This window comes from Physeter macrocephalus, chromosome 7 (assembly GCF_002837175.3).
Source record: "Physeter macrocephalus isolate SW-GA chromosome 7, ASM283717v5, whole genome shotgun sequence".
NCBI classification, from domain to species: Eukaryota; Metazoa; Chordata; class Mammalia; order Artiodactyla; family Physeteridae; genus Physeter; species Physeter macrocephalus.
In genome coordinates this window covers 16,836,756-16,852,363 of record NC_041220.1, presented here as the reverse complement: position 1 = coordinate 16,852,363, position 15,608 = coordinate 16,836,756, and the positions used below count along the sequence as shown (strand labels likewise).

Genomic DNA, 15,608 nt, shown 5'->3' with positions numbered 1-15,608 from the left:
AAACAGAGAGGAGGGAGAGAGAGAGGGAAAAAAAAGAGAATTTCAATAGTATAAAATTAACCTTTATTATTGCTGCTTTCAATTTTTTCACAAAGAAATGTGTAAGGCATTATTGTTGTACCCAATAGCAGCTCCATAGTTAAGGATTTGTCAGCAGTTCCATTATAGACCGTATTCCTGAAGATTCTATTACAAAAGCAAAATATTTGTTTTCAGGTAAAACTGGCATAAGTATTCTCAACCCAGGAGCATTTTGCTTTGCTCATTATTTTTAAAAAATCCTCAGAAAGTGATTTTTGTCACTTTGTCACCTCTGAAGGCTTTTATTTATATCTTACATGAATGTTGTGAAAACTCTCAAAATCAAGGTCCAATTTATTAACTCTAGAATATAATTATAAAAGGTAGCAATCTTCTAAACTCAAAGTTTTCTTTCTTTCTATCATAATGAATCTAGCTGAATATCAGTCATCTATGAAAATGGGAAATAAGGATGACCTGGATAAATACAGTACCTAATAAATTCCTAAATTTCATGTAAACAAATAGTTTGCTTCTTTCCGTTTCAGCAACTCTCACCAACTATCAATCAGACTAACAAATAAGCTTAACAAAATATGGTACTATATCTACCAACTTTCAGGGGTTTACATTATTAAGGAGGAAAATAGTCATTATAAGCAGTAAAGAAGAAAGATAATTCAACAATGATCTAAAATGAAGTCCAAGGCTCGTGGATAGACTGAGGAAATCCATGAATCTCTGACATTAATTCAACAGGTTTCGTGCACGTGCACACATGTGTATGAATGTACCTACATAAGAACATACAAATGTACTCATTTTTTCTGACAAAATCAGATTGAGTCAGTGATCTAGAAATTCTATTAATTAGTTTGTGGACAATTAATATGTAACTATACATATTAATATGTACTTAGAAGTACCCGAGTACTTCTTAGTACCTAGCAGTTCAACTAGAAGTACCTAATACTTTTACTAAAACCTAATATAATCCAAAATGTTCTTTCAAGTATGTAATTCTTAGCTACATACTCATCATTTTATGCAAGAAAGAAAGTGGTGAGGATAGGAACTTGTAACAATATATTGGACGAAGCACCAGTGAACACGAACCTTGAATATAAGCATTTATAAAAATTGCAGTGAATAGCAAAAAATTGTGTAATAGGAAAAAAGAGATTTACTCCCTGATCCCAACAGTGTGACCTTGGGTTACACACAGATTTTTTTTGGTTTCACTGTCTTCATGTGTAAAATGAGGTTGCTTATGGCTCTAGCAATATATTATTATGTGACTTATGATCAATGAATATGAGTATTCATTTTTTTCTTTCATATCCCATTTTGTGTTGAGAGGATTTCAATGAAAAGGCTGATTTTGATTAAATTTGCTCAGAAATATTTAGGCAAATTTTCAATCATTTTTATTGTAAATTTTTATGAAGTTTGGGATTTGGATATTTTGCTTTTCTTTGCCTAATTTTTGTTTTGTTGTTATTTCTTTCTTCCTCCAAGACCACAAAACAGCAGAAAATAAGGAACTTTTCTTTTTTCCTCTACAAGGATTGGGGGTGATCTGTTACTAACTGTGAATATCACAGAAACTCAGAGATTAAGACATAGTAAGACTAACCTGTTAGTAAGGTTAGTAAGACCTGTCTGTTAGTCCTTTAAAGGTTCTGAGACACCTCAGAGGTGCCAGAATACATTGGAAAGTCAGTGGAATGCTATTGAATGACATTAGAAGGGAAAAAAAAACAAAGATGCATGGCTGGACAGAAACATTAAATAAATCCGTGTGACCTTGTGCAAGTTACTTAACTTCTCTATTGCTATTTATACACCTATAAAATGTGGATATAATGTTGTTATGAGGATAAACCATTATAATTATGGAATAATTATACAATTATTAACTATTATATTTGTCATTTTTCTTCTCATACCCTTAACTTTGTTCTAAAAGTTGTAAGATTATTTCTGAAGAAAAATCAGTTCATAAATGATTATTGGTAGAGCTGAAAGGTATTGAAAGCATAGCCTTATTTATACACCTATAAAATGTGGATATAATGTTATGAGGATAAACCATTATAATTATGGAATAATTATACAATTATTAACTATTTGTCATTTTTCTTCTCATACCCTTAACTTTGTTCTAAAAGTTGTAAGATTATTTCTGAAGAAAAATCAGTTCATAAATGATTATTGGTAGAGCTGAAAGGTATTGAAAGCATAGCCTTTGAAAATATATACTGGAAGAACTAAAGAAAAAAGAATTGCTCTATTAGCAGCACCTTTACGTGTAGTCTGCATATCCCTCTTCCCTACCGCCACCATGTGTACATTTTTGGAGACTGCTTCAACTGGATATATTAATTAATGCATATTTATTTATGTAGTCACACTTCAGATGCTTTATATTATATGAGCATTACACAACATGTAACATTATGATTAAAATATTCTTTTGCCCCAAGCAAAATATAATCTTTGCACTGATTTAAAACACTCTTTGTATTCTGTACTTTGAAATTTCAGTATTCCTTAGTTCATAATTTTATTTCTGTCTGGATCTGAATTTTAAGGACTTGTAACACCAGACTATCAGATCAATGATCTTAGCATTAGGACTTATTTCAACTCCACTCTCAACCCTCTGTTCAGCACTGTTCTAAAGCTCTCAAAGTAAGAACCATGAAAAGTACATTAAAATTTCATCTAATGGTGATTTTGCTTTTGAGTACACATATACCTCAAGGAGTTTAGATGTTTAGGGTTCCTTGTGACTTATGATATTTATTTAATGCGCTTGATCCCTTGGCTGAAAATGCATATAATGCTCTAGGATTTTCATGAGCAGTAGTCCTTAGTGTCTTCATCATTGGTCTACTGTTTTTGTTAAGAAACTGCATTATCCTTTTCCTTCTGTTGTTAAGTTCAAAGAACATGTGACTCTCTGGCAATACTTTATTTCTTTTCTTTCATTTTTATCTCCTTTGTGTATTTTTCTCTTCATCTCTTGTAACTCTTTTTCTAACAGGACATGTGTAAATGCAATAATATATATTTAATAATATATAAAATATAGTATATATTAGAATAAAATATGTAAATATATTTATGTATTTGTATATTATACCCATATTTATATATTTAATATGTAAATATATGTTTATATACCTGTCACCCAACACCTATATGTCTACAAGTTTGCCTATGTGTATTATCTATTGCTACATAACAGATTGCCTCAAAATTTAGCAGCTTGAAACAATTAACTCTCTCACACACTTTCTAAGGGTCAGGATTCTGGCAGCAGCTTAGCTATGTAGTTCTAGTTCAGGTTCTCCCATGAGGTCACAATCAAGCTGTTAGCCCATACTGCTTTTCTCTAAAGGCTTGACCTCAGCTCACTCACCTGGCTATTGGGAGGAAGCTTCAGTTCCTTACGTCTTGGATTCTTCATGCCACACACTGCATGGCTGGCTTCCCCAAGACAGATTGATGCAAGAGAGAGTGACCAGGATGGAAGCCACAGTGCCTTCATAATCTAATCTTGGAAGACACAGACCATGGTTTCTACTGAATTTTGTTGGTCATATAGACCAAATTATGTGCGAGTGAACTATATAAATGGCAACTATATATAAATGGCAACTATATATAAATGGCAACTATATAAATGAACTATATAAATGCCTATGTAAATAAGCAGAGGTTGATTCAAGATAATCTTGAAAGCTGGTTAGTATAGCTGGCATTAAAACTAAATATTCAGATAATAACTGCGTTTTTTATTCACATTTTCTGTCTCATATTGAAAAAAAAGTTTTGATTTGTTTGTGTGTGTGTGAGTTTTATTGAGATTTAATTCACACACCATAAAATTCACCCTTTCAAAAGTGCCCAATTCTCTCTCTCTCTCTCTCTCTGTCTATATATATGGTATATATAAACGATTTAGTCACAAAGTTATACAGCCAACACCACATCTAACTCTAGAACATTTTCATCACCCAAAAGAAATCCAGTACCAGTTATCAGTCACTGCCTATCTCCTTCTTCCTCCAGTCCTTGGAAACTACTATTCTACTTAATCTGTGGATATGCCTATTTCCGACATTTAATATAAATGGAATTAAGCAATATGTGGCTTTTGTGGTTGGAATCTTACACTTGCCATATTTTATTTTTGTTGTAGCATATATAAGCACTTCATTCATTTTTTGTGGTTGAATAATATTCTATTGCAAGAATATCCAACATTTTGTTTATTCATTCATCAGTTTTTGGGCATTTGGATTGTTTCCACTTTTTGGATATTATGAATAATACTGTTATGACCATCTGTGTACAAGTTTATATGTGGGCATATGTTTCAATTATTTTTGGTATATACCTAGGAGTAGAATTGTTGGGTTATGTAGTAACTCTAAGTATACTATTTTGAGGAACTGCTAGACTATTTTCCAAAGTTGCTGCACCATTTTATATTCTCACAAGCAATGCACAAGTTCAAATTTCTCCACACTCTCACCAACACTTGTTGTCTTTCCTATTTTAGCCATACTAGTAGGTATGAAGTGATATCTTATTGTGGTTTTTTATTTCTCCTTATATATGTCTTTTTGTAAACATGTGTAAACAGCTCTGTTAAAAATAATATGCAGTTTTTCAATAAATAAAAGGAAGGAAGGGCACTTGGATTGTTCCATGTCTTGGCTATTGTAAATAGTGTTGCTATGAACATTGGGGTGCATGTATCTTTTCCAATTAGAGTTTTTCTCTTTTCCAGATATATGCCCATGAGTGGGATTGCTGGATCATATGGTAGCTCTATTTTTAGTTTCTTAAAGAACCTCCATACTGTTCTTCATAGTGGCTGCATGAATTTACATTCGCACCAACAGTGTACGAGGGTTCCCTTTTCTCCACACCCTCTCCAGTATTTATTACTTGTGGATTTTTTGATTATAGCCATTCTCACTGGTGTGAGGTGATACCTCATTGTAGTTTTGATTTTCATTTCTCTAATAATTAATGATGTTGAGCAACTTTTCATGTGCCTGTTGGCCATCTGTATGTCTTCTTTGGAGAAATGTCTATTTATGTCTTCTGCCCATTTTTTGATTGGGTTGTTTTGTTTGTCTGTTTGATTGTTTTGATATTGAGTTATATGAGCTGTTTGTATAGTTTGGATATTAATCCCTTGTCAGTTGCATTATTTGCAAGTATTTTCTCCCATTCAGTAGGTTGTCTTCTAGTTTTGTTTATGGTTTTCTTTGATGTGCAAAAGATTTTAAGTTTGATTGGGTCCCATTTGTTTATTTTTGCTTTTATTTCTTTTGCCTTGGGAGACTGATCTAAGAAAATATTGCTATGATTTATGTCCAAGAATGTTTTGCCTATATTCTGTTTTAGGAGTTGTATGGTGTCATGTCTTATATTTAGGTATTTAAACCATTTTGATCTTATTTTTATGTATGGTGTGAGGGAGTGTTGTAACTTCATTGATTTACACAAGGCTGTCCAGTTTTCCCAATACCACTTGCTGAAGAGACTGTCTTTTCTCCATTGTATATTCTTTCTCCTTTGTCATAGATTAATTGACTGTAGGTGTATGGGTTTATTTCTGGGCTCACTATTCTGTTTCATTGATCCATATATCTGTTTTTGTGCCGATACCATGCTGTTTTGATTACTGTACCTTTGTATCATTGTCTGAAGTCTGGAGGGTTATGCCTCCAGCTTTGTTCTTTTTCCTCAGCGTTGCTTTGGCAATTCTAGGCCTTTTGTGATTCCATATACATTTTAGGATTATTTGTTCTAGTTCTGTGAAAAATGTTGTGGGTATTTTGATAGGGATCACATTAAATCTATAGATTGCTTTGGGTAGTATGGCCATTTTAACAATATTAATTCTTCCAATCCAAAAACAAGGGATATTTTTCCATGCCCATCAACAGAAAATTGACTTGAGAAGATGAATATATATATATATATATTTTTTTACATTGTGTGTGTATACACATATACACATACACAATGGAATATTACTCAGCCATAAAGAAGAATGAAATATTGCCATTTGCAGCAACATGAATGGACCTAGAGAATATCATACTAAGTGAAGTGAGTCAGACAGAGTAAGACAAATATTATATCACTTATATATGGAATAAAAAAATAATACAAATGAATCTATATACAAAACAGAAATGGACTCACAGACATAGAAAACAAACCTATAGTTACCAAAGGGGGAAGGGCAGTGGGATAAATTAGTAGTATGGGATTAACAGATACAAACTATTATGCATAAAATAGATAAGCAACAAGAATTTACTGTATAGCACAGGAACCATATTCAATATCTTGTAATAACCTGCAATGGAAAAAACCTGAAAAAATATATAACTGAATCAATTTGACATATAGCTGAAACTAACACAATATTGTAAATCAAGTGTGCTACAATAAAAAAAAGGGGAAAAAGGAAAGAAGGACAGATGGAAGGAAAGAAAGAACAAAAGAAAGAAAAACAAAAGAGTGAATGTAAGATACACATACCCACATACTCATATGTATGCATTGTATTTCAATAAGAATCTTTCAAAAGTGGAGGTGATTCATATATTAAGTTTCCAAGTAATCAACACCAGATTGGAATTGATACTCCGTGTATATTCATTGTTTCCATTAAATGCATTAAATAGAAGACAAATGCAATTACTGTACCATTAATCCTGAATTTTAGGCCAAATCAGAGTTGAACTTATCAGGTTTCTCTAGAGAGAAAAGCAAAGCACAGTGCCTGGATTAGGAACACTGGGTTAAGATTTAGTCCTCCATACTGAACAGAAAGCTACAAATAGAAACAGATGATGGGGCTACAAGACTGGGGTGGCAACTTCAGACTCAAATCAGCCATGATAGAACACTGGAGAAAAGAGTAACGTCAGAAAAAGTCAGAAGACCACCTTAGGATCAAATAGAAGGAAAGGGGTTCAAAACCAGAGGAATAAGACTGTGACTGCTGAACTTGCGGCAAAGCCTGTGACAGCCACAGAAATGTTCTGCTTGTATCTCCTTTCACAAAAGAAGTGGATGATCAGCTGTAAGGGGTTCAGTTAGCTGACACCCTCCAGCTTCAGTGCCTTCAGGATGTAACACAGCATTTGCCTGAGGCCATGCAATGGCTGAGCGTGGTGGGGATATTAAGTGTGACCATTTCTTCCCCATGCAGGTGCACGACTCCTCTCCCAGCAGTCTGTGCTGGAGCTCCCACATGGGCCTGCTGACTTTTTCAGAGCTTCAGTGCAGTCTGATACTTTTCCTACCCAACCTTCCATTCTTATCCTCTTCTTTTACAGGTGTCAGACTGGTAGAATTGTCAGAAGGATTTTGAGGCCTACTTCTACTACAATCCTCTCCTCTTATTTTTCCTTGCATTTCTAACTCTGTCTTGACATGTGCTAAGTGGTGGCGACAAAAGATGCAAGGGATACCAGTTCTTCAATTTGAAGCCTTTTAAAAATATGCTGCCCCCTGGTGTGGAAGTGGGAGAGAAGGGCTTTGCAGGTACTTAAGGGCATGATCACAGCATAGATAGGAAGCTTAAGCAACTGTGGAATCCTTATGTTTTTAATAACACCATATATATTTATAGCATTTTAACCACTTTTATGTAAATATTCTTAAATATAATACACCCGAAAAATAAGAAACTAGACTTCTCTTAAGGGCTCTGAGTCTTCTTTTTAAATTTATACTATTGCAGTATATACCAAAGAGTTGTTGAGAGCTGTGAAGCTCTTTCCCCACAATATCAATGTTTGTAGGCTGCTGTGTCACTGATGTCACCTTTTTCACTTCTTACTGGTATGTTTCTATTCTTGTCTTACGTGTCTAAATGGCTGAAACTTGTGCAATTTGCAACCGCCACAAGTCTGATCACCCAATAATTGAGTTTAATTTCTGTTGTTAACTCCATCTTCAACTCATGGACTAGCTTTGACTTTTGATCTCAATTCATATAAACTCACTTTCTTGGGCTTATTAAGTTATGAGTCTTTGCTAAATCAGTGGTGGATCCAGGGTCAGAGTGGTGAAGTAGGAGAAAGAACATAGATTTTGGACTCTGATAAACCCATATTATGCATGTGTCTTTGGGCAAGGAATTTTACTATTCTAGATATATCCTTTAGCATCTATAAAATTTATTTAATAACCACGTATACTCTCTTGCTGTAAAGTTTAAATAATATAAGAGTTTACAAAATTCATCAGCATGCAGCACAGTCCTTGGCAGATATAATAATGGCCTCTTTACCCTCCCTACAGAACGATAAACCCTTTCAGAAGTTAATCAGAGGACTTCCCTGGTGGTCCAGTGGTTAAGACTTTGCCTGCCAGTTCCGGGGGTGCGGGTTCGATCTCTGGTCTGGGAACAGAGATCCCACATGCCTCGCAGCCAAAAAACCAAAACAGAAGCAATATTGTAACAAGTTCAGTAAAGACTTTAAAATGGTCCACATCAAAAAAAATCTTAAAAAAGAAGTTATTCAGGAACTTTAAACTGATATTTCTTAGCTGGCTATGCTAGAGCAGTTTGCAGGTTGTGTTTAGCTAAATGTGAGTCATAAGATGTAAATCTTAAATAATTAATATTTACTATTAGAACCATGCACATGATTGTGCCACAATGATATCTAAGCTTTAGCATGTCTTTTGTGAAGCCATTTTCCAATCAGTGTTTGCTGAGTGGAAGTCACAGGGAAATTGAAAACATATTGATTTGCAAGGTGGGTAATATCAAGTGATGAAAACCTATAATGACACCTTTGGATTTCTACTTTGAAAAATCAGTGGATAGTTTCAATAATAAAAGATATTTCCCCCTTTAATACAGAACAGCTTGAGTGATCAAGTGTACTTTTACAGCTATTAGGGGAGACTGAATGAGCATACTCAAGATTTAGCCTTTCAGGTGTTTTATCACATGATGGTTGTGGAGATCATAATTTTAAATTGTTTTTCTTGATTCTTATATACTGCTTAATTGCACCCATAAAAGACCAAAAGACCAAAACAGATAAAAGTAGACAATCTGAAAGGACTTAACATTGAAATACAAAAAAAGTTAATAGGGACATTAAAAATTATAATAATTCTGCAACTATATCTCATAAGTTGCATTCATCTGATCAAAAATCTTACATAATACAGGGAGACACTGATGATACTTTAAAACTTTTAAAAGAGCAAAGAGTGACCATTATATGCAACTCTGATTATATTCAACATTTAACATTGATTTAATTCAGTGTGAATTTTCATTGTTTTGAAATGAAAGGTATCAACAGAGAGAATGTATTTTGCAGAGAAACATTGTCATAAAGGATGTTGAAGCACTCTAGTTTCTTTTGTTGTTAAAAAAATGAAACTGAACCCCTATCTTAAACCACACACAAAAATCAACTCAAAATGGATTAAAAACTTGAACATAAGACCTGAAATCCTAAAACTTCTAGAAGAAAAAATAGGGACCTTGCTCCTTGACATCAGTATTGGCAGTGACTTTTTTTTTTTAATTTGACATCAAAAGCAAAGAAAGTAAAAGCAAACATAAACTAGTGGAACTACATTAAACTAAAAAGCTTCTTCACAGCAAAGGAAACTGTCAACAAAATAAAAAGAAGACAACCTATGGTATGGGGGGAAATGTTTGCAAATCATGTATCTGATAAGGGGTTAGTATTCAAAGTATATAAGGAACTCATACAACTCAATAGCAAAAGAGCAAACAATCCAATTTAAAAATGGGCAGAGACATTTTTCTAAAGAAGACATACAAATGGCCAACAGGTACATGAAAAGGTGCTCAACATCACTACTCATCAGGGAAATGCAAATCAAAAGCACGATGTGATATCACCTTACACTGGTTAGGATGATTGTTATCAAAAAGAAATAATGTGTTGACAAGGTTATGGGGAAAGGGGAACCCTCATGAACTGTTGATGGGAAAGTAAATTGGTGCAGCCACCATGAAAAACAGTTTAGAGGTTTTTCAAAAAATTAAAAGCAGGTCTATCATAGTGGTCCAACAATTCCACTTCTGGGTATGTATCTAAATGTATCCAAAGGAAATGAGAACAGGACATCTAAGATATATCTGCACTCCCATGTTCATTATACCATTATTCACATTAGCTAAGATATGGAAACAACCAAAGTGTTTGTCAACAGTTGAATGGATAAAGAAGATGTGATATATATATATATGACATATCACAATATATTCACTATATATTCACAATATCACTATATGTATATATTCACACACACAATGAAATATTATTCAGCCATGAGAAAGAGGAAACTTTGCCATTTGAGACAACGTGAATGGAATTTGAGAACATTATGCTTTGTGAAATAAGACAGAGAAGAATAAGTACTCCATGGCATCACTTATATGTTTAATCTAAAAAAAAAAAGGTCAAACGCATAGAAACATAATAGAAAAATAGTTGCCAGGGGCTGGGAGTAGGGGAAATGGGGATAAATTGGTAAAAGTGTACAAATCAGCTGTAAAATGAATGAAGTCTGAGTGTCTAATGAATAACATGATGATTATAACTGTCAACTTTATATTATATAATTGAAATTTGCTAAGAAATTTGCTAACTGTTCTCACCAAAAACACAATAATACAAATTTAAAAAATAATAATAAATAAATATGTGAGATGATGAATATGTCAGTTAACCAGAAGGGGGGGCATCCTTATACAATGTGTACATATAACAAATCACCATGATGGACACTTTAAACATCTTACAATTTTATTCGTCAATATAGCAGAATTTTTTTTAAAAAGTAAAAATGAAACATACAAGCACACACAATAATTTGATGGAAATTTAAAATAAAATGCACAAAATCTAATAATCCAATTTTTAAGGCACTTCTGCCTCTTTCTAATGTTGTAACACAAGTAGAAAAACTTATTGTATTTTAAATTGATTTTTGTTATGAAAGATTTTAAACATGAGAACCAAGGAAAACCTAATAAAAAAACCTGTATAATAATAATAAATTTTAAGCTATATCAAATATATATATAATTTTCGTCATATATATATTTTGGCTGTGTTGGATCTTTGTTGCTGCACACGGGCCTTCTCTAGTTGCGGCGAGCGGGGCCTACTCTTCATTGTGGTGCGCAGGCTTCTTGTTGCAGTGGCTTCTCTTGTTGTGGAGCACGGGCTCTAGGAGTGCGGGCTTCAGTAGTTGCAGCACGCTGGCTCAGTAGTTGTGACTCGCACGCTCTAGAGAGCAGGCTCAGTTGTTGTGGCGCACGGGCTTAGCTGCTCTGCGGCATGTGGGATCTTCCCAGACCAGGGATTGTAAAGCTATAAGCAAGGACACTAAAGCCACCTATGGAATACTTTTTAAATAAGTTCTTCACCTCCCCCCGTAGACATAACAGTTTTCTTAATTTGTATCATTATTCTCATATATGTGTATCACATACTTGCACATTCATAAATGATATACAACATTATTGATTGGGTTTTTATTTTATATAAACGATACCTTTTTGGCATATATCTTTAACTCATTCATTTTAACTCCAGTGTAATACAGTGACTTAATATCCCTCAATTTATTTATCCCTTGTCTTATTAGTGGATATATAAAGTTTTTCCGAGTATTCCTAATTACAAACAAAACTGTAATCAATACTCATATATTTCTCTCCGTGAGCACTTTAGAATAAGGCTGGTGGTAGAATTGCTATGTAGTATGGTACATTTCACAGTTTTGTCAATTTATATTTCACCACTATATAGGAGAGTTATTTGATTTCCACACCCTCACTTGGTAGAGTCTGTCTTAATTTTTTCAATCTGATGTGTATGAAGTACTATATTATCTCATTTTAATTTTCATTTGCCTGATTCTGAGCTTCTGTAATGAGGTGGATCATCTTTTCATATTTTTTATTGTTATTCAGGTTTTCCTTTTTATGAATTGTTATTCTAATTCTTTGGTGTATTTTTCTGTTGAACTTTATCTTAAATTGATTGGCATGAACACTTTTTTTTTTTAAAGTCCAGTTAGCTCAGAGTTTATTTAAACTAAGAGAAAAAGGTCATAATGTTTTCATGCAGTGCATACTTCATTCTTTAAATAACAATTGTGACAAATAAAAGAAAGAATTAGGAATGCTGTACTTGTGATCCATACAAAACACCAACATTTTGGGTTGTATATAATTTAAAGAAATGTCTCAAACACTTTTCAAAATACTGTAGTAGCCAATACATAGAGGCATGCCTTAGGTGGCCATAGGAATGCAGTTTAGAAAATTTAAAAAAATTCACACTGTAACTACTCAATTTCTTCAAAATCACTGAGCACGAAAAGCAACAATGAACTTCCATACTGATTTTACATAACTTCTATACAGTACCTTGACTTAAATCCAAGAGCAAAAGTTAAGACTCTCCTCTATTTTTGGTAAACAACTGCATGGTAAACTTAGATGACTTTTCCCCCAGATTTTACCTGGGAGTGGCCTTTTAAATTTTTTATTTAAAAGAGGAAAGGTTTGGCACTTTATACTGATGTCACCAATGTTTATATTTCTTGGGATCTCAGGAAGATTCATATTCTTTACAGCTGATACAGCACAGGCTGGAGCTCCTGCTAAGCCAGCCGCAGATTTCTCCAGTGTAGTTTGTGCATCAATTTGTGTAACAATCTCATTCATGTTCGTCTCCAGTACCATTCTCCCCATCACCATTTCTGCAAAGATATTTTGAACATTGTCTACGTGGAAAATTAAATCCAGTTCACAGACGTTTTCAAAACACTTGTCTAATGTTTCCACAAATAATTGAATTAGATCTAAAATGACAAGTTCACTTTCTGAAGTATTCTCACAGAAGACAAAATATAACATTGCATAATGTCTATAAATCAGTTTGTTGTCAGATCCTCCAATTAATGATCCTCCTTCTAGGAAATTACAACATTTTCATCTCTCTTAGGTACCAAATGGAATGTCTCCCTGATGATTTGCTGTTGTGTATCTTCACTGTAGGGCTGGTAGAACTTGGAGAGCCGCGGCTTCCCGTGGTTGTTAAAGATGAGGATTGCCTTGATCATGGCTGAGCCCGGCCAACCGGGTGGGAGCTGGGGCTAGGACGGGGGCGGATTCGCGAGCCTCGCCTCAGGATCTTGCTAGCGATCCTTCCCCACCTGCCCCCTCCTGCACCCCTTGAACACTTTTCACATACTAATTTTTTTCAGTCATATATACATATGTACATATATGTGATATAAAAATAAATACTACATCTTCCTAATTAGTCACTTATTTAATTTTATATATAGAACTTTTAAATCATCATGTAATGAAAGTGTCTTTTTTTTCTTAATGGATATTATTTTTTTAAGTTTTGTAACTAAGAAATCTTTTCCTACCTCAAAGTCATAAAGATATTCCTCTATATGTTTTAAATATTTTAAGAGTACATGATTAATGTGTGTGTGCAACACAATATTGACAATATTTATTGAATCTGTACCTGTTCCAGGCACTATTATAAGCTCTTTGTACGTTTAGTTCTTAAAACATTATATGATATACTTGATGCTTTTACTCCTATGACCCAACTGAGGAAATTCAACTGAAAGGGTTAAGCAACTTGCCCAACAGTAGGAAGCCTGTGATAGAGATATATGCCCACTGGGATTCAAATCCAGGCATTCTGTCTCTTCCTAAGTCAATACACAATCTATAATTTTAGTATTAACTCAGTGCCCAAAATTGATCCTGAGATATAATTTCAAAATTCACCTTTGATAATTAAGTTTTTTCTTGAATAATTAATTTAAAGTTATTAAATATTTGTTTACCACTTATCTATATATTATAAATAGTATTACACATTGTATTAAAATGAATTTGGTATGACAGTCTTTAGTACTATCATAATTAATTATTTCACTGTATTACATGCCATGAAAAATAACTGAATTACTTTAAAATTGCCTAAGGAGATTCCAAAATTAACATAATAAAATGAAAGTTTCAGGAATGACTCACAAATATTCTCAAAGGGAAAAACACTTGGCTTTTTTTTTATCTACTCACCCCACAACTTTTTTGTCCTATCAAAAAGGAATTGCTGAGGCCCTGAACCAAGATGCTGTAGTAGAAGGACGTGCTCTCACTCCCTCTTGTGAGAACACCAGAATCACAACTAGCTGCTGGACAATCATCTACAGGAAGACACTGGAACTCACCAAAAAAGATACCCCACATCCAAAGACAAAGGAGAAGCCACAATGAGATGGTAGGAGGGGCGCAATCACAGTAAAATCAAATCCCATAACTGCTGGGTGGGTGACTCACAGACTGGAGGACACTTATACCACAGAAGTCCACCCACTGGAGTGAAGGTTCTGAGCCCCACGTCAGGCTTCCCAACCTGGGGGTCCGGCAACAGGAGGAGGAATTCCTAGAGAATCAGACTTTGAAGCCCAGTGGGAATTGACTGCAGGACTTCAACAGGACTGGGGGAAACAGAGACTCCACTCTTGGAGGGAACACACAAAGTAGTGTTCGCATCGGGACCCAGGGGAAGGATCAGTGACCCCAGGGGCGACTGAACCAGACATAACTGCTACTGTTGGAGGGTCTCCTGTAGAGGCAGGGGTGGGGGGTGTGTGGCTGTATCTCACCGTGGGGACAAGGACACTGGCAGCAGAAGTTCTGGGAAGTACTCCTTGGCATGAGCCCTCCCAGAGTCTGCCGTTTACCCCACCAAAGAGCCCAGGTAGGCTCCAGTGTTGGGTTGCCTCAGGCCAAACAACCAACAGGGAGGGAACCCAGCCCCACCCACCAGCAGTCAAGAGAATTAAAATTTTACTGAGCTCTGCCCACCAAAGCAACAGTCAGCTCTACCCACCACCAGTCCCTCCCATGAGGAAACTTGCACAACCTCTTAGATAGCCTCATCCACCAGAGGGCAGACAGCAGAAGCAAGAAGAACTACAATCCTGCAACTTGTGGAACAAAAACCACATTCACAGAAAGACAAACAAGATGAAAAGGCAGAAGGCTATGTACCAGAGGAAGGAACAAGATAAAACTCCAGAAATACAACTATATAAAGTGGAGATGGGCAATCTTCCAGAAAAAGAATTTAGAATAATGATAGTGAAGATGATCTAGGACCTCGGAAAAAGAATGGAGGCAAAGGTTGAGAAGATGCAAGAAATGTTTAACAAAGATCTAGAAGAATTAAAGAACAAACAGAGATGAACAACACAATAACTGAAATGAAAAAATACACTAGAGGGAATTAACAGCAGAATAACTGAGGCAAAAGAATGGATAAGAGACCTGGAAGACAGAATGGTGGAATTCACTGCTGTGGAACAGAATAAAGAAATAAAGAAATGAAGACAGCCAAAGAGACCTCTGGGACAACATTAAATGCAACAACATTTGCATTATAGGGGTCCCAGAAGGAGAAGAGAGAGAGAAAGGACCCTAG

General features: G+C 34.8%; 1 pseudogene; it reads right to left on the bottom strand.

Moving 5' to 3' along the window:
* Positions 1–10,511: 10,511 nt before the first annotated feature.
* LOC102987566 (AP-3 complex subunit sigma-1-like) lies at positions 10,512–13,254 on the bottom strand (annotated as a pseudogene).
* Between the last annotated feature and the right edge of the window lie 2,354 nt (positions 13,255–15,608).